Source organism: Pipistrellus kuhlii, unplaced genomic scaffold (genome assembly GCF_014108245.1).
Source record: "Pipistrellus kuhlii isolate mPipKuh1 unplaced genomic scaffold, mPipKuh1.p scaffold_m20_p_1, whole genome shotgun sequence".
NCBI lineage: Eukaryota > Metazoa > Chordata > Mammalia > Chiroptera > Vespertilionidae > Pipistrellus > Pipistrellus kuhlii.
The window spans coordinates 38,112,054-38,135,286 of NW_023425404.1; the positions used below are offsets into that span (position 1 = coordinate 38,112,054).

Below are 23,233 nucleotides of genomic sequence, written 5' to 3' on the forward strand. Positions count from 1 at the left end.
CCTGATTACCAACTCTTTTAGAACCTAAATATCTACATAATAAAGTGTAGCAGCTAAATATTAAAGTTATATACACAGAAACAAATAGAACCATACATGCCCTAGCTGGTTTGGCTCAGTGGATAGAGCATTAGCCTGTGGACTGAAGTGTCCCTGGTTTGATTCTGGCAACTCTAATTCCAATCACATTCAAAAGACAGGTGTGATAAAATGGGGTAAATGTTAAATTCCAAGTCAACAGGCTGGAGTTCAAACCCCAGTTCTATCACTTATTGATTGGGTCTTTGGGCAAGTTATCTAACCTCTCAGCGCATCATAAAACAGTGGTGGAGATATCTAATTCCATGATACCTATAAGTATTGCTTTACAAAGTGTCTGGCAGGCATACATGTTCAATGTTTTATTTCCTAATTGTTCATTTATACAAGTAACTAGCAGAACATTCATACTTCATTTAGTATGATGCCCATTACTTATACTATATTTAATTCTAAAATAATATCAAATATAGATGAGAAAGCAAAGGCATCCATGACAAGCCCACCTTCTTTTATTGGTGGCAGTGGGGATGTGGAAGAAATTATATCTTATATTCAGTATGGCAGCAACCTATTTCTAGGATGCTCATTTTGTTTGAATGTGTCCAATAGCCAATAGCCCTCATCAGCATTTCAGGGTAAGAAAATTTAGTGGCTTCCTCATTGCCCTATCATTGTGGGGTGGAGTGAGAAGAGAGGACCCTCAAGAGTTACCAGTTTTGACCTTGGGGCTAGAGATACTTGGATCACTTGGAAAGTTACCACAATCCCACCAACCATTTGTTGAGAACTCACAGGTGGGCTGGCTATGCAGCTGGGGCCCTGGGCCTGGGCCTGGGCCTGGGCTAGAAGAGGAAGGGGACAGACAGGTCAGAAGGAAGAAGCGAGGATTCTAATTTGACCACTGCCACTTATTAGCCATATGACCACTTGATAAATCATTTAACCTTTCAGCATTTCAGTGTCTTCATTGGTAAAATAGTGATAAGATTCTATTTTATTGGCTTGGTATTTATATGAAGCGTAGCCATACCTGTGATTTATTAGTCCCTTGCTATAATCTAGGCACAGGCCATCTCTACTCTTTGAGGCGGGAAAAATAATTATCCTCATCCCTAGAAGTATCCTTCCTTCACTGATAAAGAACTGGGATTTAGGGAGCTGATGTCCTTGGCCTGAACTCAGATAGCCAGTAAGAGGTAGAGGTGGGACTCAGTCCCCAGGTCTCTCCTCCTTCGAGGACTGTGTGTTTAACTATTAATAACTACACCGTCCTGTCTCAGCAGCCACTCGGTGGGTTAGATAACATCATCCCCATTATGAAACCAACTGAGGTTCAGAGAGATGATGGGTGGGCGGGGTTTGAAAAGGATTGAGTGAGAGAATGTCTGGGAATGTACTTTGTGGCCCCTTTACAGAGATGAGCTTTCTAACTAGACCATTGCAGATGGGTCATGCTGATGGGTAGAAGCTCACACAGTGCAAGTAATGATGCTGTGAGAGCAATTGGATAAACAGGAGGGGAGACTTGCCATTTGGTTGCTCTGCCTGAACAATACCTAGTAACAATTTTTGCTGTGTTTTAATATAAACTTACTGGATATTTTGACATGGTGTCAAAAAATAAACAGTTGTTATAAGCACTGTCAAGTACTGTTTTATGCTTCAGGTTGCAAATAATTGTGTGCAGAAATTAATACACATATTCACACATGTATATACATATATACATTCACATGCTCATATGTATTAAGTTATATATAACTGAATGTATGCATGTATAAACACCCACAATCTCTTTGGTATTTTCTTCCTTAAGCCTTCTTATAATTTCTTAATTAGAAAGAATAGGAATATGTGGCAATGCTTAAAAATAAAGTAGTAGAGTGTGATTAAGGCAGCAATTTACCACTACCAAAATAAAAAGATCAGACTGCCCTTTATTCATGAAAACAAATTCATTCAACAAAATGCTACTAAATGTAATAGTTTCTACTTCTAGTTAGTGTTCTTAATAATTCTGTTTTATTTTTTAAACAGAACATAAATGAGACAGATGTATAGGACCTCAAGAAAATATCATACAATTAATATATGTTTTTTAAACCAAACACTTGGAAATTTTTAAAAATGAACCTAAAAGTCATTCCTTATCTGACCATCTACTGATAACTGTCAATGCTGTCAATTTTGGTATAATTTTTTTCTTTTCTTTTTTTTCTGTCAGTGTATTGTGAGTATTTCAACATAGACATTTGGTGAGGATCCAAGGAGGATGAGTTGTGTATCAGGGGAAAATAGGAGTGGTGGTTAGTAATTTGTGTGTAAAGGACTCGCATTATAAGTTAGAGTGCTGGAAACACTGACCCAACCTGGCTATAGTAAATGAAACACTGTAAAGCCCACCCATTTGTAAAATCTACACATGATCATCTTCTTAAGAGCACCATTTGCTGTTAGAAACCTAGAACATTTAAGAATTCCTATAAAAACAATAAATAATGAAAATAAACATGAAACTAACCAAAAGTACCCTCGTGGGTGAATTTGCTCACTTTTCTTCCTTTGATATTTAATTGTCGTCTCGACCTCTCTTTTGCACTGCAAGCTCATGTAGTGACACATCCCAACTGGTCATCTTGCAGACCTAGCCAACTTAATGTCCAAACTCAGCTCTTGGTCCTCCAGCCCTTCCTGCTTCCCCGAGACTCCCCCATCTTTGTTATTGACACCTCCGCCTTACTTGAACCAGAAAGCTAGGAGTAATCCAGACATCTTTTCCTCCTTCATTTTCACATCAATCATTTCAGCAGCCCAAATCCCTCTCCAACACATTCACTTTTCTTCATCTCCTTGGCCCTAACTCTAGCCAGTCTGAGCCACAGTGGTAGCTCACTCACTAACCTCCCTGCTTCCTCTCCAGATCAACTTCAAGCCAAGCAGGCGATTGAGGACATTGCGCCGCCTGCTCAAAATTCTTCAGTAGCTTTTCAGTACTTTCAGGCCGAAGTCTTTAGTATGCCTCCATGGCCGCTCACTCACTCTCCTGACCCCTCACCCCCTTCCCTCCTTTACTTTGGCTTTCTTATTCTTTTAGTCCTCTCCTCAGGGTTTTTGCATATGCGGATCCTTAATTCTTTAATCCCCTTCCCTGTGGCCTGGCTCACTCATTGTAAATGTCTCTTCTTCAGACACCTTCCCTGAACCCTCCATTCAAAAATAAGTCCCCCTTATACTTGCTTGTAGAGCCCTGTAATTCCCTTCACAGCCACCATGACCATTTATTATAGGGTACATAGCGAGGTTGTGGGCTCAATCCCCATTAGGGGGCGTGCAGGAGGCAGCTGATGTTTGATATTTCTCTCTCTCCCTCTTCCAGTATCTCTAAAAAAACAACAGCAGCAGCAATAAAAATATATATTAAAAAAGGATTTACCCAAACATGGAAAGCAGAGGAAAGAAGTTTCCAGCGATTTTCCCCAACATTTTCTTCTCAATGAGCTCCAATTATCTTCAAAAGTGAATTGCTACAATACGTATCTCTGATTTTAAAATTTTCTGTGAAAACTTCCACTTTTCCATCCAATTGTCTACACTATCACTTTAATTCAAATCCCATATCAATGCCACTTTCCTGCTGCCTAGAAACTTATTTTTTCTTTTTTGAACCTGCCTCATACGATCTCTGTGACTCAAGTGGTATACAATGTTCATAAAGCTCAGGTCTTAAGAGTCAACCTAGAGTAATGATGTGGCTTAAAGGATCAGCAAATCCAAAGTCCATCAGGAATAATACATAATCCCCAAGCAATGCTCCTTTTAAAATTTATATTGATGTTTAATCCATTCAACATGTGCTGTGTGCCAAGAACTGTGTTCTACAGTGTAATCCACCAATGAGCTAAACTTGACAGAGTTCCTGCCCTCACAACCTTGTGGTCCAGTGCTGTTGGGACAACTTAAAAATGCAGCCACACAGGCTCATGTAGAAATCTTGCAAGATTTACTATGGAACCTGAACCAGATCAGGAACATATTCTCCCAAGAATAGCACCAATAATGCCCTATAAGTTTCTAGGCTTTTGAACTCCAAATGTTATTAGGAATATTGACCACCTTGAGCCAGAAGGCAATATGTAGCTAATGCTTGTTCACCACGCCATGTCCCTCAGCCCATCTGTTCCGGCCTCTTTGTGGCTGACTGTTCCATACACCATTGTGTGCACTGCAGAGTTTCTGCTCAGTGCTCTCTAATACACAGAGGCCAGCTACACAGGTGCAATCCAAAATGTGTGTGCTTGTATGTTGGGGGAAGGAGCCATCAATATGGGTCACGTGTCATTAGACAAATGCCTTAGCCTCCCAGCTCAGGCCGGTGTACTTCCTAGACGTGCTCTCCATGGTTCCTCAGAGGCTCTGCAGTGGGATTGAGCCCAGTTCCACAGCTGTAACCAGCACATGGACACACATTTTGTTGGCTCTTCTCTCTCTCTCTAGTCTCTTTTTCCAAAAAGACTACCTGTGCTCGAGTCCTGGTTATAGGGTTTGCTTTCAGAGGAGCACAGTCTAAGGCACTCCCCCCACCCAAGGCTTTGGACTTTCCTCAACTAGAGAAAACCCAGTAAAAATAACTAAATGTATTATAGCTAATTGCATCATCCTTATTTCACTGCTCAGAAATAAAACCAACTCAGCCAAGTTTCTTAGGTTCTGGAGAAACTAAGACACATAAGATAAGTGTGGTCCCTGCTCCCCAGATACAGATGGTCTCATTTTCCTCATCCTGAGTGGTAGGAAAAGAAAAGTTGGTTAAAGACCTCCATTATTCCCCATCTCCAACCTGTATGCAACTTCGGAAAAAGATATGACCCCATGGGTTATATAATGACACAAGGTGGGCCTGATACCAATCTGGTGTGCACCCCATTTTCCCTTCTCCATAAGCCTGGTTCTCATTGTTACAAGTGAGGGAAACTCACCTCAAACTTGCTTGAGCCAAAATGCAATGTGTTGGCTGGAGTAGCTGAGAAGTCAATGGGTACACCGGCTTCGGGCACAGTGCAGCTCTCGGCTTCTCAACGATGTTGTCAGGGTTTTGTCTGTCTGCATTTCTTACGTCTGATCCATTTGGATTGGCTTTCCTCTCAGGCCCCTCCAAAGGGGAGAAGAAATGGTTCCCAGCAGGTGTTGGCCTAGCCAGTGCCTTTATCTCATGACACCCAACCAAGAAGTCGTCCCTCTTTCCCAGTAGCCATGTAAAAAGGTCTCATGGAAGCAGCCCGGCTCTGCCTGCATTGTGTATTGTCCCTGAAACAATCATGGTGTCAGTGGATCTCTGACAGGGTTGTGTGCCCATCACTGGTTTGGAGGGGTAACCACCAACCCCCATGAAACAGAGGCTCTGTTTCTTGAAGCAAAATAGCCACCCCAGGCTGGGACTCTAAAGCTAACTACAGTCTTTCTAGATTCTAGGGCCACAAAAATAAATATTTTTCTCTCAGAGTAAGAGAGTGAATGTCCCAGATCAAAATGAGTTTCTTGGTGGAGGAGAGATGTTGTTTATTGGATTTACCAAATAAGGGCATAGTTTCTGGAGCTCCGGGTGTTGCTCTGGGGACTTGTACACATGCCCAAGTTAACTGGCTTTTGCAGCCCCTCTGACTGGTGGGCACTGCGGGGTGAATGTGACAGCCAGGTTTTCCTAATAAGGCCACCCATGGCTGGAGCCCCTGGAAACACTCCAAGTTGGGGAGGGCAGAAGAGGGAGCTGTAAGACCTTTGTTCTTGGGTACATTCCTGAGAGTGGGAAATGCCCTCCTCTGTCTGCTACTGAGTCAGAGGCAAGGGCAGCTTCCCCAGCCCTGAAAAATATTGAAACGTTGAAAGAGGAGCCGGGTGTTGGTCCTGCCTCAACTGCTAATGGAAGCTTGTGTGAGACTGTCTGCACAGTCTGGGCTCCTGCATTCTGGATGCTGCTGGTTGGGAAACTTCAGAGTGGTGACCTCCTAGCATTGTTACCGGAGGCTGATTTCCCCGCTGGTCCTGCCCATAGCAGCGTAAGGGCCTACTCACTCCCAGGATGGGCAAAGCTAAAGCCTTTCTCTTTGATCCTTGCCATATCTTTATTTTTTAAAATATATTTCTATTGATTTCAGAGAGGAAGGGAAAGAGAGAGATAGAAGCATCAATGATGAGAGAGAATCATTGAGTGGCTGACTCCTGCACACCCCATACTAGGGATGGAGCCCGCAACCTGGATATGTGCCCTGACTGGTAATTGAACTTGACCTCCTGGTTCATAGGTTGACACTCAACCACTGAGCCATGCCGGCCAGGCAAGCCTTGCTATATCTTTAACTGATGAAGCCTAATAGCCCTTTAGGTTGGTAGCACCCAAACCACCTCATCCTTGTCCATTTTCAAATTAGTGGTCAACAGTATGTATTTTCAGCCCCGAGTGGGCAAATCCCCCTCCCACTCTTGCCCCATGCCTACTCTGCCTATGGCTCTCCCATTTACACTTGAGTGAACGTCCTCCTGAGTCCAGATTTTTAAGGAATCACCAGTGGAATCCTATAGATCCAACTTCTTTTCTTTCCCCATCTTCCTTTCCTCCTTAGCTGGTAATTAGCCATTTTTCTTCTTGGTGTTGAAGCCTGCTTATTTTCGATTCATCAGTGAGTGGGTCCTAGGGGAGTTACTCTCAATTACAAATTGAAGACTAATTGTGCCGTGATCACTGTTGCTCTGAGATGCCTCCACTGTAATCACTTCCTAAATTAACTCTATCCTCTTCTTTCACATGAAGCTGAGGCTTTAAGATGGGCTGTGATTTGTAGTAGGAAACGCAGCAGTTAGTGAACTGTGGGGTCACAGTGGCATTAAAAAAAAAAAAAAAAACCTTCCTTTTCCTTTTCATCAGAATTCTGGATTATTCTTAAAATCTAAAAGTAAAATGTGTTCCATGGAAACGGCACATATGTTTGCTTTTACCACAGTTTATCACATAAAATTAGGCAGGGCTGAGTGGGAAGAGATCAGTCAAAGAACTTTCGTGCATATATGCATAACTATGGACATAGATGATAGGGGTTGGGGGGAGGGCTAGAAGGAGTCCATGGGAGAAAAAAAACGGGATATATGTAATACTTTCAACATTGAAGATTTTAAAAATTACTTTTCCTCTCGTCACTCTTGTTCTGAAAAGGTTTCTGAAAAATGTAAATCACCGTGCCCTGACCCACACTGTGTTTTAAAGTGCCTTGATGTATTTTCTTTTTCAGTGTGCCTCTTTATAATGGCAAAGGCAGGGGTGTTGAGGAAGAGATTCAACTACTGATCCTCAGGTTGCGTGATCTGCTGTACTTTGAGCTTCTCTGACAATCAGGTGACAAGCAGGCAGCTGGAGAGAGCTAATTGTAAGTCACCTGGGAGGGGAGAGAGAGAAAGGTAGCATCCACAGAGGATCAAGGGACCACGACAGAACAAAGAGAAGCTGTTCCTGCAGGTGCCAAGGGAAAACCACAAGGAAATGGACGAAAGAAATGCAGGACAGATAAAACCACCGAACTTCTCTCGGGTTTCAGACCTGACAAAACCCATTTCCCGAAACCGGTTTGGCTCATTGGTAGAGGGTCGGTCTGCGGACTGAAAGGTCCCAGGTTCGATTCCGGTCAAGGGCATGGTTGTGGGCACATCCCTGGTAGGGGGTGTGCAAGAGGCAGCTGGTCGATGTTTCTCTCTCACCGACGTTTCTAGCTTTCTATCTCTCTCCCTTCCTCTCTGTAAAAAAATCAATAAAATATTAAAAACAAAACAAAACAAAAAAACATTTCCCAGCCAAACCCCCTCGGCAGGCTCTCTTTCCCCAGGCCCTGCTGGGCCCTGCCTGCCTCTTCTTCGTGGGCAACGGGCAACATCTATGTCCTACAACGCTATGTCCTGCGGCTGCAGAGGGACCCCTGGGGGCTCTGGCCTCTTCTTTGCTGAACTCCAAAGACCCCACTTCAACGTTTCAGCTCAGTGGATCCCAGATCTTCCTCTGAGAGACTCTTCTCATTCACAGGTCATTGGGATTCTGTGCTGAGGGGCAAAGAACGGTCTATGTTCCCAGCTCAAAGGCTTACTTACCCCTGGGCAGCTCCCTGAGGACTCTGACTCATGTTGCATGCTTCCATACAGAAATTCAGCTCAGAGTTAGAAATAGAAGTGTTGATATCCTTCAGCTGCCAACACACCCAGATCCAACCCATGTCCTGAAAGGGGTTTGACTCACATGGAATTGCCAAAGAATGAACCAGAACTTCCACCGTCTGTCTGCTGATCACCGCCACCGGCAGCTGTGGCAAGTGTCCTTGTCCATTCAATTCCAATTCCAAACTATAGAAAAGTAGAAGGAGGTGGTGGTGGGGGGGGGAGGGGAGAGCAGGAATCGCCCAAAGTTAGAAATACCTAGAAATAATACTGTTCACATTATGGTACACCAATTTCCAGTCTTTTCTCCCAAAATAGTAGAGATTGCATTTTAATTTAACATGATAGTATACATATTTCCTCCTGTTCATATAAATTTATAAATATATTGAATGTAACACTCTTCTGCATAAACGCTGTTCAGGTATTCAGGCTAGTTTCTTTACAATCGGTCCCTAGAAGGAGTTTAATGAGGCCAACAGGTATAAACCTGTTTAAGGCATTTTTCTCTCTTGGCCAAAATTCCCTGTCCTTTTAAAGGGGCACTAGGAAAACGATTTTGTGACAGCCACAAAGGCTCTTACTGATTCCAGGGTTTGAAACAAAACAGAATTAATACTTTTTTTTCCTACTGAGAAGCAACCTACTAGTGAATGACCCTCAGGCAACAGTGCAGCCGGCTTCGTTCATTCCTGGAGGCAAATTAACACCCAACCATCTACCAAGGACATGCTTGTAGGATTTCAAGGTCCCCCACAGCTTTCTTCCAAATGTTACCAACACTGGTTTTTAACATTTATGTCATTGTACATTAATGACACTTTGTTAACTCTCCTATTGCTTTTTATAAAACAACATATATAATATACCTATTAATATTAATGTATCCTATATAATAAAAACCTAATATGCTAAGTGTCTGATCATTCGTTTGACCATTTGACAAGTCACAATGATGCACACTGACCACCAGGGGGCAGATGCTCCAACCGGTAGGTTAGCTTGATGCTGGGGTCTGGCAGATTGGGTCTGGGAGAGACAGGCTGGACATGCCTCTCCTGAGGTTCCTCCCCAGCTCCATTCATGCACTAGTGGGGGTCCTTCGGCCTGTTCTGAGCCCTTTAGCAATCTGGAACCCCTCAGGGGATGTTGGAGAGCTGGTTTCAGCCTGATCCCCAGAGGCCAGATCGAGGGACCCCACCAGTGCATGAATCTGTGCACCAGGCCTCTAGTCTATATATAATATGTATATATGTGTATATATATAATGTGCTATATTATAATGTTATATGCACAAACACAGACTCAAATGTACTCAGTGAAGATGCTTATCCTCTGTCTTTGATGAAGCAGATTTAATTTCTCCCCCTTAAACACACACACCAGTTTTCAGTCACATTTCCTGCAGACAGGATAGGTGATGTGGCCTGCTGTTACTGTAAAAATGAAGGCTCTTCTCACCTTTGTCATGTTACACATGGGTGATTGGCAGCACCGGAATTTGCTAGCAAATTATTCTACCTGCTGCTTGGTGCTATTTCTCCCTCCTTCTGCCTCTGAGTCAGACATGTCTTGCTTGTCCAAAGCCATTTGAATTCCCAGTTCAAAGAATCTTTGTTAGATGGCCAATTTGTTCCCAAGAGCGTTGGAAGCAGCTATAAAGAGAAACACATATTTCATGGGTGGTGGCTTTATGCCAGTCTGATACCCCAAACGTTGCTTTTGAGAACGCCTGCCAGCACGCCTGCCCGGGCACAGCAGGCTGCAGCAGTAGAGAGGATCGTGGTTTAATCATACTCACACGGTGTCCTGTCTCCTGTGAGGTGTACTGAGTGCCTGCTGGGTAGTGCGTGTCCCTGTGAAGAGCAGTCTGGTGGCAACTCCAAGGGAAGCAAACACACTGAAATATTGTAATCAGATCCCTGTTTCTCCCAGCTCAGCAATTAGAGGTTTCCCCCTGGGAATGTTATTCATATGAAAGTATTCAAATAAAATGTATTGTACTAGAAGAGGAAGGGGTTACATAAAGGTCTATAGTCAATCCTGAAAGATTATATATATATATATATATATATATATATATATATATATATATATATCTTACTGATTCCAGGGTGTGAAACAAAACATATCATTTACGCACAAGAGTGTTACATTAAATATATTTATAAATTTATATGAACAAGAGGAAATACATATGCTATAATGTTAAATTAAACACAATATATATATATATATATATATATACACACACACACACACACACACACACGTGTGTGTGTGTGTGTGTGTGTGTGTGTGTGTGTGTCCATATTTTTGTGCACTCCTATACCACAAATTCATACCCCCCAATATGCGTCTTAGGTAGACAGGGAAGCTATCCCACCATCTGGGCATGCGAGCAGGGGAAAACAGTCCTCTGCTGGGTTAGAGATCTCTGAAGGCCCTTTTAGCTGGGGTCCTGATCATATGCATAAATAGACTTTGCACCAAGTGGATGACTACGTAATTCATTCATCTTGATTGATAATTAAAACCGACAATGAACAAATCAACACAAATCAGGAGGGCAAAAACATCTGGGACTCAGTTTAATGAGAATACCCCAAAACCTCTTTAGTGGTAATTGCATTGCAAGCACCAAATAGCTTTCACAGTTGTTTTTGCAAATGATACAAATTAGCACCCAAGATCTGGAAAGTACACGGACTGTAAAAACATTGGGGAATTTAGCGGGGCCCTGGGTAGCTTGGCCAGACACATGTATGAACCTAGATACATGCTAGCATATAATTTTGGGACTTCTTGCAGCAAAGAAAAAAAAAGTGAAGACTCAAGAATCCTACTGCTATTTGCACTTGGAATTCCCAGGTGAGCAAGTTCATCTACTAGGCAGTTTTCTCCTTTCCCCACAGAATTCTTTCCCCATTTTCCACAAACACCCTGAGAATTTAAAAATATCTAAGAAGCTTAAAATCTGCAGTTTAAATCCTTCTCCTTGTTAGGAAATGTAGAAACCCCACAAACAATTGGAAGGTTTTACGGGTACTTAGTTCTACCTAAAAAGTCCAGGAAAGCTGTAATATGATGTAACAGTTGACTCACTCATTAGACTTAAACACACCTGGTGAAACAGTAAGAAGAAATTTGCAAAGCAGTGGGTTCTGATTTTAGTTTATTTCTTTTTTCAGGCATCTCTGCCTGAGTCCAGCGAGGAGTGAGGAGTAGGTGCTTGTTGTTCAAATCCTGCAGAGAGGCAAATCCTACAGATAAAATAATCAGGCTGGAGCAGGAAGACTTCAGTTAAAAAAACAAGAGTGCCGCCCTGCCGGTGTAGCTCAGTGGTTGAGCATAAGCCTATGAACCAGGGGGTCATGGTTCGATTCCTGGTCATGGCACATGCCTGGGTAGTGGGCATGATCCCTAGTGGGAGTCAAGCAGGGGACAGCTGATCGATTCTCTCTCCTCATTGAGGTTTCCATGTTTCTATCTCTCTCTCCCTCTCCCTTCCTCTCTGAAGTTAATAAAAATAGTTTTAAGAAATACTGTAATAAAAAACAACAGTGTCATCAGATGTGGAGAGATGAAAGACCAATGACTTTCTCTCTGCCCATATATATATGTTCTTACCCTCGCTTTGCTTAGCTCCTTTTCCTCCTTCAAGACTTTCCTGGCGGCTGCACAACGGGAAGACTGGGTGTTCCAAATCCTGGAGCCTTCGCTCGCACTGCTCTTTAGCACCTGGTTTATTCTACTCTTTTCTGCCCCTTAAGCTCAAAGCAGATGCCCAATACATGTGTATTCATGGAACTCCACCTTTTTGAATCACTGTCCTTTTAAAAAGCATTTCTACATGCAGTTTGCCCATGTGGGAATGCCCAAGGTCACCCACGTAACATCCCAAGTCAGCGAGGCACAAGGCCGTGAACCCACTTCACAGAAAAGACGTGCAGCCCAGAGAGACGGCTCAACCTCCCCACAGTCACGCATGCGCTGCGAGGCTCTCAGGACTTCCCAGCAAGCTGCGGTGGCTGCTGAAATGAAACGGGGGGAAATAAAAAAAAAAAAAAAAAAAAAAAAATGCTCTCCGTCTTTTGGAATTCTCAAACAAGGTTAATGGAACAACTTGAGATGAATACATTGTCGACTCCTCATCTTTCACCTATGGGGAATTTGGAGAAAATTAAGCACTTATGGAAACATAGTTACCAAGCCCCATCGGCGATGGTTCCAGCGGCCTCACCAGGGATAGAGGGAAATGAGTGAGAATTACCCACACTGTGTATCTGCACATCTTTCAGGAGAGAAGGCGGCTCAGATCATTCCACAGAAGAACGGGAATAGGGGAATAGCGTGGTGGCTTTTCAACCACTTCTCCCTGCGGCCACAGTATTTTGGTTCAAGTGAAATCAAGTTAAAGCGAAGATGATTTAGAACAATATTCAATAGGGAAAAACGTCAACAAAAGGGTTTATTTGCTTCTTTTCTTTCGACACCAGCTGAGCGTCCATGTCTGATTCCTTGTTGCCTCCGTGCCTTTTGGGTCTGGCTGTGAAGTAACTTCTGTCATCCAGGAACCATCATTTTGAAACTGATCTGAACTTGTAAGTGACAGATACTGATATAGTCTTCGAAGTGGCATTGTTGGAAATTATGTCTCTACTAACTCTCAGTGTAGCCACCTGTCCCACAGCAACTAGAATAGGAGTGGGGAAACCATGGCCACCTGTGTTTGTACAATCCGTGACTTAGCAATGTTTCAACCTTCTTAAGGGGTGGACAAAGATAAAAATAAAAACTATTTCTTTTTTTCTTTTCTTTTTTGTTAACCCTCACTAGAGCATATTTCCCCCATTGATTGTAAGAGAGTGGAAGGGCAGTGGAATGGGGAGAGAGAAAAAGAGGGAAGAGAGATGGACGTGAGAGAGATGCATGGATTGGTTGCCTCCTGCACACACCCTGACCCGGGTGGAGATCAAACGTGCAACCCAGGTACGTACCCTTGACCAAGACCCTCCCATCGTCGGGCTGACACTCTTACCACTGAGTACCACTGAGTACACCATCCAGGGAAAGACTATTTCTTACATGTGGAAATTATATGAAATTCAAATTTTAGTAGTTATAAAAGTTTTACTGAAATACAACCATACTCTTTTCCATATTGACTCTGACTGCTTTCATAATGGAGTTGAGCGTTGGGGATGGGACGGAGACCTATGATTGCAGAGCCTAAAACATTTGCTATCTAATTCATTGCAGAAAAAGCCTGAGCATTGCTGAGGCAACATGAAGAGGTGCAGACCTAAAAAAATGTATGCCTTGCACATAAATTCAACATTGTGTTTGGAATGAAAACAACCACATCCATTTTTCAACATATTTTTAAGTGTGAACCACAATTAATAGGGCATATATTCACAGGTTGCTTCAGTGCCCCTGTTCCCAGCCTCTGCATCACCACTCACTGCATTGTAACAACTGTAAGTAGGTGGCCCAATTTGCTTTTGTAGTCATAAGATTGTCTTTTGCATTCTTAACAACTTTATACATTATCTGTAGCACCGCTCTCCCAAAATAGTTTTTGATTCAGGTTAAAGATTTCAGTTAGAAGCATAATTCATGGAGTCCAAAAAGTGTTCAAGTAATAATTAAGATTTTTTAAATGTCAAGTAAAGGTGTAGAAAATTCTAAAGAGATGGCATTAATAGTGGCTCAGTAATGAGGAGCCGTCTGGGAAAACCCAGTCTATAAACAATTACCTTCTGACTTAATTCATCCCTCATTTACAATATACCAGGCAGGGATTTTAAATGGAAAAAAGTGTCTTATTCTAGAGGGAATCTACTGAATTTAGTACTTAGAGTGAATTCATTTGGGGGCGTTTAAAGAGAATTTTTATCTTATCAAATTCATTGCATGAAAAACTAGTAAAAAGAGATATTTTGCCTCACACAGTACGTGCTATCTCTTTGAAACTCCATATTGTTAATCTAAACAGACACGTGTGCTTTAAAAATCCAATTACTGTATTAAATTTTGTTTCAGGAAAAATTTAAAATACCCATTCGTGGGCAAGGCTTGAAATATTAAAAAATAACATGAAATTAGAATCCGGACAACTCTCCCAACATTAGGGTTATTTCATCCAGCTCATTTAAAAGGAGAAATGGCAAAGAATTCCTTTTGTCATCTCCAGAACACAATCAGTGCATGGTGGGAGAATTGGTTGAGGAGGGGGTGGGTCTCTGAGCTTAGTCAATACTGTAATTACAACAGCACGTTTCTGAAACAGTCACCAGAACATCCACAGGCCTCTGTCTTGAAAACTTGTGACAGCAGTACCCCATGACAAAATCCTGCCTGTGTGTATGGGTTTTGTTATTAACTCTAGGTTTGAATTAGAATTCCCTGTCTTACAGCTTGAAGCTAAACTCTGTTTACAAAACAGTATTTACACTTGACTAATTTTGCAGATCAAACTAATTAAATCAATTAAACTGGTGATTAACCAAATGAAGGCTGATTGCAAAAATTAGTGGGTTTATTTTGGAGGACTGGAAGTAAGCTAATTACTGCAGTGATTACTTGAACCTGGAGTACTCTAAATGTGGTATAAATTGAAACCTCATAGTGAATTAGACTGGGAATTCATTACAGTTTAAAGCACTGTTAATACTATTCAGCCTGTTCCTCCTTAGGGACAATTTCCCTCTCTCTGTGTTTTGTATACTGATAAACAATCACTTGCGTTGTGTGCTTTTTGTAGTGCAACCCAGTAAAGTGGGGGCCCCTGAAGAAAAGTTATTTACTTTTGAGTGATATATACCAGTGCCTGTCCAACTGGAATGTACACTCCAATCATTGGAGAATCTTCTAAAGGGAGGATTAGGATTCTGTATGTTGGGCATGGAAGTGGTGGTTAGGGTGGGAACATGGGGTCATGGATTGGAAGGTGTGTGTTCTTGCACATGTATGTGTGTGTGTGTGTGTGTGTGTGTGTGTGTATGTGTGTATGGGCATATGAATATGCACAAGAGGTAAGATTCTTGGCCTGGCTGGGTGGTCAATTGTTTGGAGCATCGTCACATTACACCAGAAGGTTTTGGGTTAGATTCCTAGTGAGGTTACATACCTAGGTTGCAAGTTCTATCCCTGGTCAGGGCTCAGGCATCAGAGGCAACTCATCAATGTTTCTCACATCGATGTCTGTCTATCTCTCTTTCTCTCAAAATTGATAAAGATAGATCATCAGGTGAAGATTAAAAAAAAAAAAAAAAAGGTTAAGATTCTGCCAGTCTGTCAGGCGCTTGAGTGATGTTGACATTGCTGCTTCCTGAACCACACTTTGAGTAACAAGCACATGCACTGAAGTGGACACAGACTGTCAGAATCAGATTGGATGCTTCAGGCCGGGATATGGAGGCTAAACTCTCATTACTTTCCTTGGTGATGAAGCTGGCCCACTACCGCAGAAGCTGCCTGCGCACCAGCAGGAGCAATGGCTACTGCGATGGGGCCTCACTGCTTGGTTTTTCCCATAGTCTTCTCATGCAGGCATGTTAGTAACAGAGTATTTATGTCCGTCCGTAATGCACTCTACTAATTGGTTTTTAAAGCATATCATTTTAACAAAATGTGAACACAGCTGAGTGTGTGGTCTACATTTTGCTGATTTAAATATCACTGAGCTTTCGGTTCTCTTTTTTTGCCTTCGTTTCAGATTTATGAGATGGTATTTACAATAATAAAGGGAAGACTTCAGTTTCTGTTCAAAGATGCAATTAAATCTAGGAGAGGGATGTCAGTTTTATGCAAAATTGTAAAGGGAAGCAAAGAGCTTCCTTCTGCAGCCAGACGGGAGGATAGACCTGTCCTTATTTAAGGTGTTGCATCTATTTCAGATATCCGGGTTGGGGTGGGGGGAGTAATCTTCCCGTTAATCAAAGAACCTGTGTTGACACTTGGTTTTCTGCAGGTTGCAGGTTCATAGCAAGAAACACCACATCCCTACAGGAAACCCCACAACCTTTAGCAGTGACTGTTCATTGCCATTCGATAAGCAGTGCCCACTGTGTGCCAGGGGCAGGAGAATGCACATTTGAATAAGTTAAGAGCACAGGCGATGCTTCAGTAAGGACCAAGCTCTCAAGAAGGAAAGGCACATCCAAAGAGTTTCCATCCGGTGGGAGAACAGCATTCACATGGCTGCAAGGAGCAGCTTTATGGTAGGAACAGATGGATCTCGCAGGCCTTCGGTAAGCTGCCTAAAAGTTCATCAGCTTTGGTTGGTTTTCGATGTTACAGTCTTTTGGATTTTACCTTGGTGCTTGAGACACCTTGGTGCCTGCTTCCCATCCCAGTGCAAACTAGCATTAGTGAGTCTTCAGTGGAGATGGAGAAGGTACAGGAGGTTGAGCTGACTCTTTAGAGATTCCAGAGAAGTAGATTTAAAAGCTAAATATTTGATGTAAGCTTATCCAACTGACAACCTTTGAAAATGTATACAAAACAAAAAATTATAGACTGGAAATTTTTAGTTGAATAAGATTTTATGATGGCAAGGTTTATAGTTTTGTGTGTGTGGTTTTTTTTAAATCGGGTTGAATTAGTTGAAGATATTTGACATAAAAAATTGAAGGGTTTTCTTGTCTTGTAAAACAAAGATTACTATTGAAATAGAACATTTCCATTCATTACCAATTGCCAGTCTGGAGAATTCCTAATTATAGATGACAAAAACAAATGATTAAATAACCAGCTGAGGGTCGTACAGGTGATACTTGCCTCAGTGAACTCACCACCAGGACTACACATTTGGGTTTTGTTCACTGACATGGGGTGGATGGACTATCTATCTCTGGGAAAAATGCAAGTAATTGATATATATATATAGAGTGTAATATACTAATTAGACCAGACATCCTTCTGGGACAAGGCTGTGGCTGGGAGGGAGGGATCCAGGCAGCCGCCTGCAGCTGTAAGGAAGGGATGGAGGCAGTCGCAGCTGTGAAGGCCTACTCTTGCATGAATTATGTGCATCGGGCCTCTAGTATATATATATATATATATATATATATATATATATATATATATCCTCATATGTCTGTATATTACTCTCTTATATTCTCTTATATACACACTAGAGGTCTGGTGCACAAATTCGTGCATGGGTAGGCTCTGACTGGCCCACCCAGATGGGGCTCATTGGGCTGGGCTGGCAGGGGGGAGGGGCTGCTGGTGGTTGGCCAGCTGGCCCTGCCCCAAATTGGGGTGTTGGGGGTCGATTGGAGGCTGGGCTAGCCAGGGGGTTGGCTAATTGGGGCCCAGATGAGGCTGGTTGGCTGCTGCAGTGTGCTTCATAACCACCAGTTGTTCCAGTCATTCTGATTGTTTCACCATTCTTGTCGCTGGGCTTTTACATACAATATATCAACTAGAGGCCCAGTGCACAAAATTCGTGCATGGGGTGGGATCCCTCAGCCTGGCCTGCACCCTCTCTAATCTGGGACTCCTCAGAGGATGTCTGACTGCCAGAAGTGACTCTGCTCACAGGGAGGATGGGGGTGGGCAGAAGGGGGGAGGGACCAAAAGATGCTCAATGCACCTCATGGTGACCGGTCATCCATTTGGTCATTGCAGTAATTAGGGACACTGGCCTTTTATAATCTACATGGGAATCCTATTTGTGTTACTGCATCAGGAAGGCGGTTTATCATTTTACAATGAGAGGTGTCTTCCTCCACTTAGGTTGCTCTAACGAAGTAGCAGACTGAGTAGCTTATAAACAACAAACTGATTTCTCACAATTCTGGAAGCTGGGAAGTTCAAGATCAAGGCACTGGCAGATCCTATTTCTGGTGAGAACCAGCTCCCTCTTTGTCACTGTAACATCATGTAGTGGAAGGGGCAAGGGAGCTTCCTTGGCCCTCTCTTATATGGGCACTAATCCCACTCATGAGGGGTCTGCCCTCATCACCTAATTATCTCCAAAGCCTCTTCCTCTTAATACCATCACCTTGTTTTGGATTTCAATATATGGATTGAGGGGAGGTAAAAATTTACACCGTAGCAAGAGGCATCCCTGCCTAGGGGTCAGACTGCTCACACAGACCTGTGCAGTGCATCCGTTCCTTTAAAGAAAAGCTAGCAGAGGCTCACTTAGCGGAAGCTCGCTGGCATTAGGAAGAACATCTCAGCCTCGATAGTATGAGGCACTCTTACCTTGGAAAGGAAGGCTTCCCTGGAGCATTCCATGGGAGTGGGCATTGACAATGATTGCCTCCAGGAGTCTGGCTTTAAAATATGATTCTTCTAATCTCCTCTATGCATACCTCTTTCTCTTATCAGAATGCAGTGGTGTTGATTAGGTTCTAGCTTTGTAACTACATCCCCACCCTTGGTCCATGTGTAAGAAATGCATCCCAGAAAGAACTCTTGTCATTCACAGCAGCATGGATGGACCTGGAGAACATTATGCTGAGCAAAATAAGCCAGTCAGAGAAAGATAAATACCACACGATCTCACTCATTTGTGGAATATGAGGAACAACATAAACTGATGAACAAAAATAGATCCAGAGACAGAGAAGCATTGAACAAACTGTTAAACCTCAGAGGGAAGGCAGGGGAAGGGAGGGGTAAGAGATCAACCAAAGGACTTGTATGCATGCAAATAAGCACAACCAATGGACCCAGACACTAGAGGGATGAGGGCATGTGCTGGGGGTGGCAGTGGTGGGGAGGGGTCATTGGGGGTGGGGGGGAGAAGACATGTGTAATACTTTAAAAGAAAAGAAAAGAAATGCTCCCCAAATCACCTTGACTGTATTTTGATCTTCGTAAACCCAGTCTCCTTGTTTTCTCCCACAGATAGTCACACACAGTATCCAGACTTTGTTTCCAAGCTCTCAGTGGACAGTTACCTAATTGTCCTCTCTATACACAATCCCACCAGTGAAAGAACCTTTTATAATTCACAGGTGAAGTCAGAAGTTGGGGAACTTATAGTAGTATAATTTCATCTCCTCCTTTCTATCTTTAATGGGGAAGATACTCTGTAGGTTGTTAGAGTCAGAGTTCTGCTCAACCAGTGTTGTGGGTAAAGAAGAGTCCAATCTTGGAGATATGATTCCCATTCATTCTACAGAGTGTGTGTTCCATTGTGGGTTACTTACCAGCATCCGTTCCTCTCTTCTTTCTTGCAAATATGAACTTGAGTTTATTTAGGTTCCCCAAACTTTTGACATATGTGTACCCCTTCTATAATTTTTGTAACGCTGAGTACCCCTCGTACTCACGAGAACGTAGAATTAGGCGCAGCTAAGCACGGTGCAGTGCATATCCCCACCAAACTCCGGTGCAACGCGTACCCCCACCAAACTCTTCCCGTACCCCTGGGGGTACATGTACCGCACTTTGGGAAACACTGGTAGAAGAAGGCAAGTGGCTGTGGTTTAGCCAAGGCAACTGGAGTGGAAGTCTGCTTCGGACTTCAGGGATGATGCCTTCTCTTATGAAGCAACACAAGGAAGAAATGGCCCGCTTCTTCCTGCGGAGGTGAGCTTCTGTATCTGCTGGCCCAGGAGGGCAGCCAGTCTGAGGGCAAAGCTGGCATGTTGTCAGTGGCAGAGGGAAAAGATGTTGAGGCCCTGGGCTTTTTATGACAGCACCAACCTGCTGCTGGAGCGGGCCAACTCAGGACTTCATCATCATGGAATCCGTTTCCTTGTATTGATTAAGCCAGTGATCGGCAAACTGCGGCTCACAAGTCACATGCAGCTCTTTGGCCCCTTGAGTTTTTAGCAAAGGCCAGCATAGGAGCACCCTAACAAAATACCTACCTATATAGTTTACGTTTAAGAAATTTGGCTCTCAAAAGAAATTTTAATTGCTGTACTGTTGACATTTCTTTTGAGAGCCAATGAGTTTGCCGACCACTGTATTAAGCCATACGAGTTAGGATTCCTGTTAGGTGAAGCTAAAAACAAAATAAATTTTATCTTTTATTTATTTATCCTTTATTATTTCTCTTGCAATCCAAACTTTTGACTCTTTCTGTTTGTACTGGATTAGCACTAGGACTCTCACCTTGCCTACTGACTCCATCCTTCTATTTTTCAGATAAATAAATGGCTGGACCAAATGAATTCAGGACTTGGATACACAAAACTGTACCACAACTCTCTTAGTTCTTATCAGCCAAGATGACCCTTCCCCAAAGCTTTCTCTTATTGGCTCACGGTTTCTGGGAAAACTTTTCTCTTAAAAGCTGAGTAAACTAAGCTGCTATTCCCATATCTGAACTCTGCCACGTTGATTTTGGCCAGATGGGACCCTTTACCTGCACTGCCCCAGCCTATTTAAGACTCAGCCAGGTCACTTTTCCACTTTTGTTGGGTGCAGCATTCAAAATGTTAAGCCAATTTGCATTTGATTACTTGATTGTTTCAAAAAGTATACATGTAGGTATTGAATTACCAATTTGGATGTTAACACAAATAAGGTAAATAGCACAAGGTAAATTACTAAGGGGTGATAAATAAACATATCCACAGATTAAAATGGCAAACACGCTGATGAAATTTATAGTAACCTACAGTGGAAATATTTAATGTTAGAAATTTAGTCTTTTCACCTGGCAGTTGGGGGAGATTCTTTTCTGAATATCCCCTTAGGATCTGACTTACCCAGTGTAGTCCATCCATTAGCCCAACTTGCAATGAAGTGGATTAATTTATCTTATAATACGGCATGATTTTGGGTGTGAAAGAAGCAGAGAGAAAGCCTCTTCCCTTGGGACCTTGAAGAAGCCTGACATGGGCTTTGGAAGGATTTCACAAAAGAGCTTTTGCAGAGATATATCCATGCGACAATCTTGAACGGCTGGGCTGCTATGTGACAGGCATCTGGCATCCTGCAGGTGCTGGGAGTTTTTGAAGACGAGTCAGACTTAGGCTCTCCTCCCAAAAGGATCCCAAATAAGACATTAACTTAGAACTGTGACAGAAGCAGAGAAAAATGATCTACTGTGTTTCCTCGAAAATAAGACATCCTCCAAAAATAAGACTTAGGGCATGGAAAGATAAGACATCCCCTAAAAATAAGACCTAGCACAACTTTGGGAGAAAAAAAATAATATAAGACACTGTCTTATTTTCGAAGAAACAGGGTAGGATTTGGCACCAGGAGAACTGTGAGAAGAGTGATGCTTCCAGGGACCTGGAGAACTGGGAGGGGATCCTGGCTTTAAATGAGCGTGGATTTCAGGGTGTTGGATCACAGATGTTGCAGCCAGGTCTGCAGAGATATTTTTATGCAGCTGGACATCACCAGGCTGCTTGAATTCCCACTTCTATGAAGTGCTCTGATTGAATTCACCTTAACGAATTTTCTGTGGATTAATAACTAGGCCATCCTTAACAGGCAGACCTTTTGGTTTGGAAATTTATTGTTATTACATGGTAATAAAATATTCAATGTAAGATGGGGTGCTTTTCAAACAAAACCTGGAGAGGAAACACCCAGCAGATATTTGCTTGACCCTTGTCAGGACCAGTCCTGAACACAACACTGGAAAATACCACAGCCCAGTGGAAAGGGTGCAGGCTGGGGACCCAGGAGGTGTTAGTTCTGGTTCTGACCAGGACCCTTCGATGAATCACATATTCTCTCTGTTTTTCTGGTTTCTCATCTGTGAGGGTAGATTGGGCTAATTAGCTCCAAAGTTTCTTTCCACGATTTCTGTAACATCTTAGAGTATTGTTCACACCCCAACTCTATTTCGCCATCAGAGGTGTTTAATAAAAGTATGCACAACTTTTTAGCTTCCCAAAGCATAGTCATTATTTCTACATTTTGTTCTTTCTCAGCCCTGAGAAATGTTGGCATTATTAATGACACCTCCAGTCAGATGAAGAAATTGAGGTATAGAGAAATTAAGGGTCTTTCTCAAGTCCCTGGCTGGTGCATTGAGTCCAGGCTTCCCTTCTCTTTCCCATCTCTCCCCCTAACCCCCCAATTCGCATCTACCCCACATACTTCTGTCTCAGGTTGGTCCACTCTTGGGTGGACTTTAATAAGGGACCTCTTATATAGATACTACTAGACTTTAGGATTACAGATAAATTTTTAAAAACGTTTTACTTTGAAGTAATTTTATATTTATAGAAAAGTTTAGAAGGTAGTACAGAGTCCTGTGTACCTCTCACCCAGCTTTTTCTAATGTTGACATCTTACATAACCACGGTACATATGTCAAAACTAAGAACTTACTGTTCATTGGTACAGTACTATGAACTAAACTACAAACTTAACTTGGATTTCACTGGTTTAAATTTTTAATGGAGAAATAAGTAAAACTGGAGACTGGGAAATAGGATTAGGGAAATAAAGTCTTCTGGTCCCCATCAAATAATACCATGTTCTGTGTGTGCTACAGGGCTAGCCACACAGCAGGCACAGACTTCTAACACCAAAGCATCCACACCCTGAGGGGAGAGTCAGCAGACATAGGGTGCCTCAGTGATGAGAATGGCAATGGCCACAGAGACCATGGATAAGCCAAGTCACCGAATGCTTCAGTTTTTCAACAACACCCCAGTTAGCCAACCAAAGACACATTCCAGGTCCTGTCTTTTATGGACAAGATGCTTGTACTCACCATCCATCATTTTCTGGGTACAATCCTTTCCTGGAAGATATTGCAGTATTATTCAAAACATGCCAAGTGGGCAGGAGATCCCAAGAGTAATTGTGAGTTATGGGGTCATGGGGACCTCATTGCAAACTATTTGCAAAACTTAATTGGGGTAATAAATAAACTAAGCATGTAAATTAGATTGAAGACCTAGAGTGTGAATTAGAAGGAGGCCATTAGCCTGCATAGTTAAAGGATCCCAAATAAGACATTAACTTCTTCTGTTCTTTAATATTTGCTGAGTGAACTGTTAATCGAGGAAGCATTCAATCCAAACATCTTAAAGTTTCACAACTAAAATAA

General features: G+C 42.5%; 1 long non-coding RNA gene across 1 annotated transcript in view; it reads left to right on the forward strand.

The window, feature by feature from the left end:
- LOC123651577 overlaps positions 1-23,233 on the forward strand; it is a 50,335-nt gene that overhangs the window by 22,863 nt on the left and 4,239 nt on the right. The window lies entirely within an intron of this gene.